Here is an 8444-nt window from a genome sequence, read left to right on the forward strand (position 1 = left end):
TGTTAAACTTAGGTGGTGCAACTCAGCCTTATAGTTTCATGTTTGTCTGTCCGACTGTCCGTCCGAGGTTTTGCTTGGAAACAATTGGCACTAGAGAGCTGTAACTATGTGGAGGTATGTATTTAATCACGCCGACAAAACGGTAGAGTAAAATTTTGAAAAAACATTTTTTGCAACTTATTAACTATCAAGCGCGCATTTGGTAGCTCGAGACTTGAACTAAAAACGCGCAATGCTACGAGCTCGCTATATCATTTCATCCACGAAGACGCGCCCCAACAATTTTTGATCGAGGGAATCGCGAGATGCGGGGATTTAGATCCGAGCGTCATTATTGTAGTGTGCGTATGCATTCATTGATAATTTTGCGTGTACCGATAACAGTCGAACATTCGTTGAAGAGTGGTGGGGCGCGTCTTCGTGGATGAAACGATCTATAGTAGTTAATAAGTTCCAAAAAAATCGACAATGTCAACCCTCCTCTGTTACAGCTCCCTACTTGTATATTTCGTGAATTTGATGTCGTCAAGGGCTCCAGACCAGACACTGTCTGAATTACTGAGAATCAGGTAGGTAAGTGCTTTCGTTTCTCGGTAAAGCTTCAGGTGCTTTTAATATTTAAAAAGAAGTTCTGTCTGGAACATTGTTACGGCCTGGAAAATAAGACTATGTAAGAAGCTCTTTAGACAGCTTTTGTTATTTTTTCATTGTTATAGTTAAAAAATATTTGTATCCTACTAATAATTTAAATGAGAAAGTTTTGTGAGGATGGCAGATGCAAATAAATAAAAAACTGAATGGATTTTGATAAAACTTTCCAATATTATTGTTATACATCAGAATAACATACCCCTTATTACAAAAAAGTTAAACCCTTGACGAACACTAATGAAAAGTCAATTTAAACCAGAGATCAACCAGAGTCTAACTTTTTGTAATAAGGGGGATAGGGTGTAATAGGTGTTTCCTGGGTAAAAAAGCAAGAGTTTTAATTAGTCCGTCAGTTAGCTTATCAAAAACTACTCGACACGTATTTTTCACTTTTTAAAACTAATGAAAATGTAAAGAGATTAGGCGTGCCAAAGTTCTGAAAAAAAGGCCCGTGACGTCAGTGAGTGCGTAAAAGTGTTTGTGACGTCGCGCGGAACTTCAACGCACCATAACTTTGTAATTATTTGTTTGATTGACAATTAAAAATATACGTGTCCAATATTTTATTATACTAAAATTGACGGACTAAAAAATTTTTTTTTTTGGAAACTATCCTATTGATTATGAGTTATATTAGGTATTATATAGAATTATACTCCTAGATATAGTAACCATAACCTACATAACTATGTATTTATTTATTAAAGGTGTTGTGTAATCGCATTAGTAAGTTACTTATAAATATTACTTTGTCTACCTACTCAGGTAGAGTTTGATATTCCACAGTTTATACCATTAGCATGCTTATGTTTCTTAGTTATAATACGCCCATGAGTCACCATGACACTCTAAAGACTACAATCTGTCTGCGAAGGTAAACAATGGAGAATAATCACATCACTTGATTATTATTCTATGCTTTTGGTAGAGAAATAGTGTTGTTTGTCGCGGGACGCACAATAAAGATTTTTTGTAATTTAAACTTACAAATAAGGCACAATTTAGGCGGTCTTATCACTAAGAAGCTTTCTATTCCAGATAGCCTAACGCCCGTATTCACAAAGATTACTATTAGGTCTCACAGTGCGCGTGGAAGCACAGGGTCACACACGAACCAATCACAAAGCTCTATTCAACGCTGTGCGTTCGTTTTGCTGCTTCACTTAAGCAAGCATCGTTTGTGAATACGGGCGTAAGGCTAAGACAGTTGTTAAAGACAAAAGGGTAAAATAAATATCTAAAATTCATAGACGACTTCCCTCCAAAAATGAATAATAATTAGATGTGCTACCCGCGATACGCGGATTCTGAGGGCGTCTCGAGGTTAGAAATAATAGAAAAATCCCCTCTAGCCGTCACCCTCCGTGTAGGGAGGGCCGCGACCTTCCCCAATGACCTTGGGAGGTCAGGGGAGTGGTGAAGATTAAATTTTATATCTTAATACAGTTGTGACGTAATATGCCTGCCGTTTCAAGCCTAGAGCGTGTTGCTAGGCCAGAAATTGTTATACAACGAGGTATTATTTAAACTGCTTGGTGGATGGGAAAACTTGACCTGTATTGTAACTAGTTAGTAAGGAATATGTGCCTGTACCTGTATAGTTAAGTGTTTAGCCCAGTAAATGAGTTATTTTATAGATTAGTTTTTGTGTATGAAAGTATATTTTAATTGACATTGTATTCTAAACTTTAAAGTAACCTACTAAATAATTAAAATGATAAGGCTGTTACTCTTTTTAAAAGCAAAAACTTTTAATGATGCGTGAAATTACTGTGGTCAATATAGCGTAGCCTTTTGAGAGATAGTAGGTACATAGGTACTAACAAAGCTTTCAAGAATAAAGTTCCAATCAATTTAATATAATTTTGCCTTTTTCAACATACAGTCGATGTAAAAACAGAGTAATAGTGGTTCTTATAAATATTTATTGTTCGGTATCATTTGAGACAGGGGGTTTCGAGAACCCCCTGTCTGTCGAGACCTTGCCTTTGTTAAAAAATAAAAACTTATTCAGTACTTAGACCCTTTCCAGGGAATTGTCTTCTTCTTCCTCGGCCCCTCACTGATCAGAATCGCGACCACATGCAGTGTTCCCGCACAGACTGTGGTCATAAGCTGTGTGGACCGTTCATCGTCTTCCTCACCGCGTCTGACCATCTCGTCGGTGCCCTGCCCCGAGCACGCCTGCCTTCCATTGCGGCACTTGTACACGTCTCAAATATTGCTTGCCCTACCACCATTTCGGGACAACATATGGGCTGGTGCTGAGAAGAAGTGGCGGATGAAACTCAGTCACCTGAAATCGACAGCACATCAGTTTACATTTTTAATGCAAAACAAACAATGTTGTGACTACTTCGTGGTTTTATTTTCTATTTTTAATTTAAAGTTTACTATCTTCTTATCACTTTTAATTAAAGTCAAGATCTACGCTAATTACCACTATAAAGTCAGGTCGGCACAAAATATTATTATCAGTAAAAGTTGAGACTGTCGCGAATTCAATATTACCCTTTTTTATCGGAAAGGAAACCTTACTAACGCTTTTTCAAACTTACCTTAAACTCAATCCTCAGTATAAATACCGTTTCCACGTGCCTGGTTAATCTAAAAAACTTACATATTTAGGAGTTTAGTTAGTATTCTTGAATTTTATCTCTAACTAGTTGACCAGACTGTGATATTACGTAAAAATTCACTGTTCTGTTAACCAAATAACTCTATGTTTGCCTGTTACTAATTATTATTTAATATCTAATATATCTTTGGACAATCTCACACAGCGCTATCTAGCCCCAAAGTAAGCAATTAATATGCTTGTGTTATGGGTGCTAGCTTATTTATCTATCTTTATTTATCTTGAACCATGAGATCTTCATGATTTGATTACAAAAAGGTTTGCGACTAGCAGTCTTTTTAATAAATCGCTCTACTAAAAGTGATAATAGACTAGGGCATACTTGTAACAGAACACGCGCCGCTCGGTCCTGTCACGAATCACCAACATTGTACCTGTATTGTACCATTCGCAAGAATGTCACATAGAAATGCTCCAGTCTAGTTTATACTCTACATAAGGCACGCTTAAAGCCCTTTCACATTAGGGCGTTAGAAGCGCAACTGCAGCGCGGCAGCGGCGTTTTTATAATGTGAAGGCATGTATCCGCTGTCACATAAGTAGTATGAAATTTTCGGCAGCGCGTCTGTCGCGCGTTTGTCGCGCTGCTAAATCGCCTAAAGGTGAAAGCGCTCTAAGGCTTTATATAGCTCTATTTTATTCGCTTATCCTATACTTATTTTTCTTATGGGGACGTACTTAGCGATACAATTATTGTTCTAACTCTAACAATAAGAAACTTACTTCCGTATTCACAAACATTACTACGAGTACGAGGTCTCACAGTGCGCGTGGACGCACAGTGTGACACACGAACCAATCACAGAGCTAGAGCTCTAGAATATTTGAATAGATTCAACGCTGTGCGTTCGATTTGCTGCTTCACTTAAGCAAGCATCATTTGTAAATACGGGTGTAAGTCACAATAGCAACCCTTGGGTTCGACGGGCATGCCACTAAAGGTGTGGAGTTGCCCGTCGAATTACCCTCAAGCCACGCTAAGGATAGAGCCCTAAGATACTCGAGTCCTAAGAAATGACCTAGTTTCTCCGCCCCTTTGTGTCGATGTCTTGATATTTAGGTGAGCACGTGTATTTAACGAGTTCACACAATTTGGTGGTTTGATATATGTATTCATAGTTATTTAAACTGTGGAACGTGTCACTTTGTGTATTAGCTAAAGAAAAGTGTGTCGGGGTCTTATTTATAGCTAGCTCTATCACATCTCTAGCTAAACAAACTTTTTTAAAGAATAGCTCCTTTTATTTGCTTTCCAAAAAGAGGACAAACTCAATTTTTTTCAGTATTCTTAGAATTCCAGATTTCAGTTACACGTTTGGTCTGAGGCTATAAACTCGAAAAGTAGGTACTTTACCCTACAATATTGATGCCACTGAGAGTCAAACCTTGGATTGCCTGCAAAAGGATTCATCATATCAATGGCATTTTCAAATATCCCAAAAATATGATTTACAATTAGCGAAATTAAAATGTGTCATCAATAAAAAATATTATGGAAATTAAATCTATTTAGGAAAATTAAATCCACCAGAAAAAGTGTTTAAATGAACGTAGCGCTATTTTAGGGCTTGGATAGGTCTAATTTTGCATTCATCTTTCATCACATAACAAAATAACTAAATACATGAATCAAAGCAGTTATTCAACCCCACACCCCACCGTGAACTCACGGCGACCCTATGACCTAGGCAGCCGACCTTCGCGAAATTCGAGCGTAGACCTTAGCAACAGGGCTTAGGGCAGCCACGCACGTAGCGCGTAAACACGATCACAGCCAACACTTATCAAAGATCTGGGCTCTTACGCCCGTATTCACAAACATTACTATGAGGTCTCACAGTGCGCGTGTGGACGCACAGGGTGACATACGACCCAATCGCAGAGCTTTATTCAACGCTGTCGTTCGATTTGCTGCTTCACTTGAGCAAGCATCGTTTGTGAATACGGGCGTCAATCACACTGGGAAAAACTGCTAATAGATACTTTGGTAAGTAAAATTTTTGGAATTCCGCTACGAGTAATTGTTTATGTTATTTTAGTTCAAGTCAAAAATATTCTTTACTAGCTTTCCGCCCGCGGCTTCGCCCGCGTGGAATTTTGTCTGTCACAGAAAAACTTATTTGCTCACCGTTTAGACCTACCCTGGACTACGACAAACATTTTAAAACCAAAATCAGCTCAATCGGCTCAGCCGTTCTCGAGTTTTAATCAGACTAACGAACATCAATTCATTTTTATTTATATAGATTTTTGACCAATAAATAGGTAATTTTAAAAAGTAGTTTACACGACCCTGTAATCACTGCTTCTTGCTAAAAGATGGGCTAGGGATAAGAAGAAGCAGCACATGAAACTTATTCAGTACCGTAGCCGCCCGCGACTACGTACGCGAGGATCCCGTTTTACCCATTTAGGGGTTGAATTTTGCCAAATCCCGTCTTAGTGAGCACCTGCGTTCTGAAAGGAACACCCATGCAAAATTTGAGACTCCTAGCACTTAAAGTTTCTGAGATTTCGTGATGAGTAACCTTTCGCTTTTTTTTTTTCGCTTTATAGATTATTTTTGTCACTATTTGTTCTGTTATTTGATATGACAGTTTGCTCAATGTTATTAGTTTTTAGCAGGTTGTAAGGATTCATCCATATTATAAAGGCATTACCTCAAAATGACCCTGTAACCTAGGCAGCTGACCTTCGCCAAATTCGACCGTAGAGCATAGCAACAGGGCTTAGGGCCGCCACATACGAACGTTTAAACGGTATTGGCTAAGCTTGGTGGTTCATGTAACAGACAACAACTCCAGGTAGAGATTCAAATCTTGCTAAGGGCAAAAGTCGTGAAACTTGAGATTTGTTATACCTACATTATTATGAAGAGTTTAGGTAATGTTTATAAGGGTTTACTTGATACTTTACCTTGAATGTTTTATTGATCAGATACAAGGTGTCTCAAAATTAGCAAGTCACACTGACACTGGAAGTAACTGGGCTTAAGACGCATCGAACAAGCCTAATTAAAAAAGTTCCATAAGTTTTGAGATATGACTAATTATTTTAGTGATTAATGTCTGAAAAGTTTGATGAGTTTTGAAATATGACTGATATTAGTTAATTTTAAAAATGGACTTTATAAACTTATTCGTGCGTTATATGCTCATCTACCTCTGCTATCAGTGTGACATGCTAACTTTGGAACAGCCTGTATATTACGACGCCATCTCGTAGTATGCTGATGATGATAAATGACAAAATTTAGGCTGGGTTACACCATCTTACTTTAACTTTAACACAAGTCAAAAATCTGTCAAACTCCATACATAAAACACCGGTTATCGTCAAAGTTTCGGTCAAAGTTAGGTGGTGCAACTCAGCCTTAGAGTATTGAAGATAATTTTGTTTTCGACAGTCCGTCCTTGCCTCAAACATTTTGCTTTGAATTTATCATCAACACAACAGCGGTTTATGATTTTTAGTACGAATTATGTAGGTTTATGACTGGAGCGATATTTAATTTTAGGTTTTATTGGATTTGGAGTAGATCCATTGCAGTAATTATGAGTGACATATTTTATTGCATTAGCATACGCACAGGCATAAACACTCGAATATACTATTAAAATAAGATTGATAGTCATATCAGATTAGCAGTTACGATTATTGAGAAAACCCGGAAATTTTCAGGTTTAATTTAACAAGCTAAAATCAATACTCAATCTTTATTGCTTCACCACATTAACATTTAGGTCTTACAAAGCATAACAATGTAGACCCAGCTGTATCAGAAAACAAGGGTCTAAATATAAGATTTTCGCAGCTGAAACGTCAAGCCGTGAGTATATAATGTAACTCATTAATAAACGACGCGTTAAGATCCGTGTCTTAGGCTGGGTTGCACCATCTTATTTTAACTTTGACAAACGTCAAAAATCTGTCAAACTCCATACAAAAAACACCGGTTATTGTTAAAGTTACGGTCAAAGTTAGTTGGTGCAACTCAGCCTTACTATTTAACAACGGTCAAATCTCAATTCAATCTAAGTCCTATGTCCTTTAAAAACTAAATATTGAAATTCAACCAATCAAAAGCTCAATCGTTATATGCTTGAAATTGAATTGAGTTTATTTAGAGCTTTTTCTGTTACGCTCCTAAAAGTAATCAAAATTGGTTTTGCAGCTTAGCGTCGTTTAAGTTCTATCACCACGCAAGTAATTTTTTGGCGGTTTTGCCATTTTGATTCTAGAGAATCGAAAGACATGTCGTTTCGTCCAATCTTCTGAAAAGTTGCAAAAAATGACTTACGTGGTGATAGAACTTAAACGACGTTAGGTGTGCTAACATGACAAACTGAACGAGTTATTTTCGCTTCTTAGCATAAATACATTCTTTATTCTTTTAAGTTCTCACTTACAAAAAGTACTTAACTCTCTGTGGCGACCCAGACACAACATCTTAGATAGATGATATCATTGTGCCCTTCGTTTATGTAGCGAAAAGGACTTTCTTAAAATGGCGGTAACTACCGAGCCTAACACCCGTATTCACAAACGATGCTTGCTCAAGTGAAGCAGCAAATTGAACGCACAGCGTCGAATAGAGCTCTGTAATTGGTTCGTTTGTGACCCTGTGCATCCACGCGCACTGTGAGACTTCACAGTAATGTTTGTGAATACGGGCCAAACTCTCATTCAGGAGATAAAATAAATAGGTACTAGTCTGGATGTTTTTAACTTAGATAAAGCGCTTCGATAAGTTTCAGACCTATATTGACTTTGAATTCCAGATAGGCATTGAATTTGGAGGTTGTATTTTCAGTAACTTAGAATACTGTGGTGAACTGAGATATCGCTAACTGTAAGTTTAAGATATGGGTCAACAACTCATTTAATAGATTAGGAGCAAGCGAGAAGCCCGCGAATTTTGATAACTCATACCTGTCGATTAATACAGATAAAAAGTTGCACCACCGTAACTAAAACGATAACCGGTGCTTTTGTATCGAGTTTGACAGTTTTTAAAGTAAGATTGTGCAACCCAGTCTAAGTGATTTAAAGTTATTTTTATCGTGGGTCTGCTTCGATATAATTTTATTCTGAACGTCTTATCTGGTAGTATATTTAGATGTCTAGCTTAAAACATTCTAGCTAAAGATAGTAA

Source organism: Ostrinia furnacalis, unplaced genomic scaffold, assembly GCF_004193835.3.
Source record: "Ostrinia furnacalis isolate ACB-3 unplaced genomic scaffold, ASM419383v2 OfSCF2932, whole genome shotgun sequence".
NCBI lineage: Eukaryota > Metazoa > Arthropoda > Insecta > Lepidoptera > Crambidae > Ostrinia > Ostrinia furnacalis.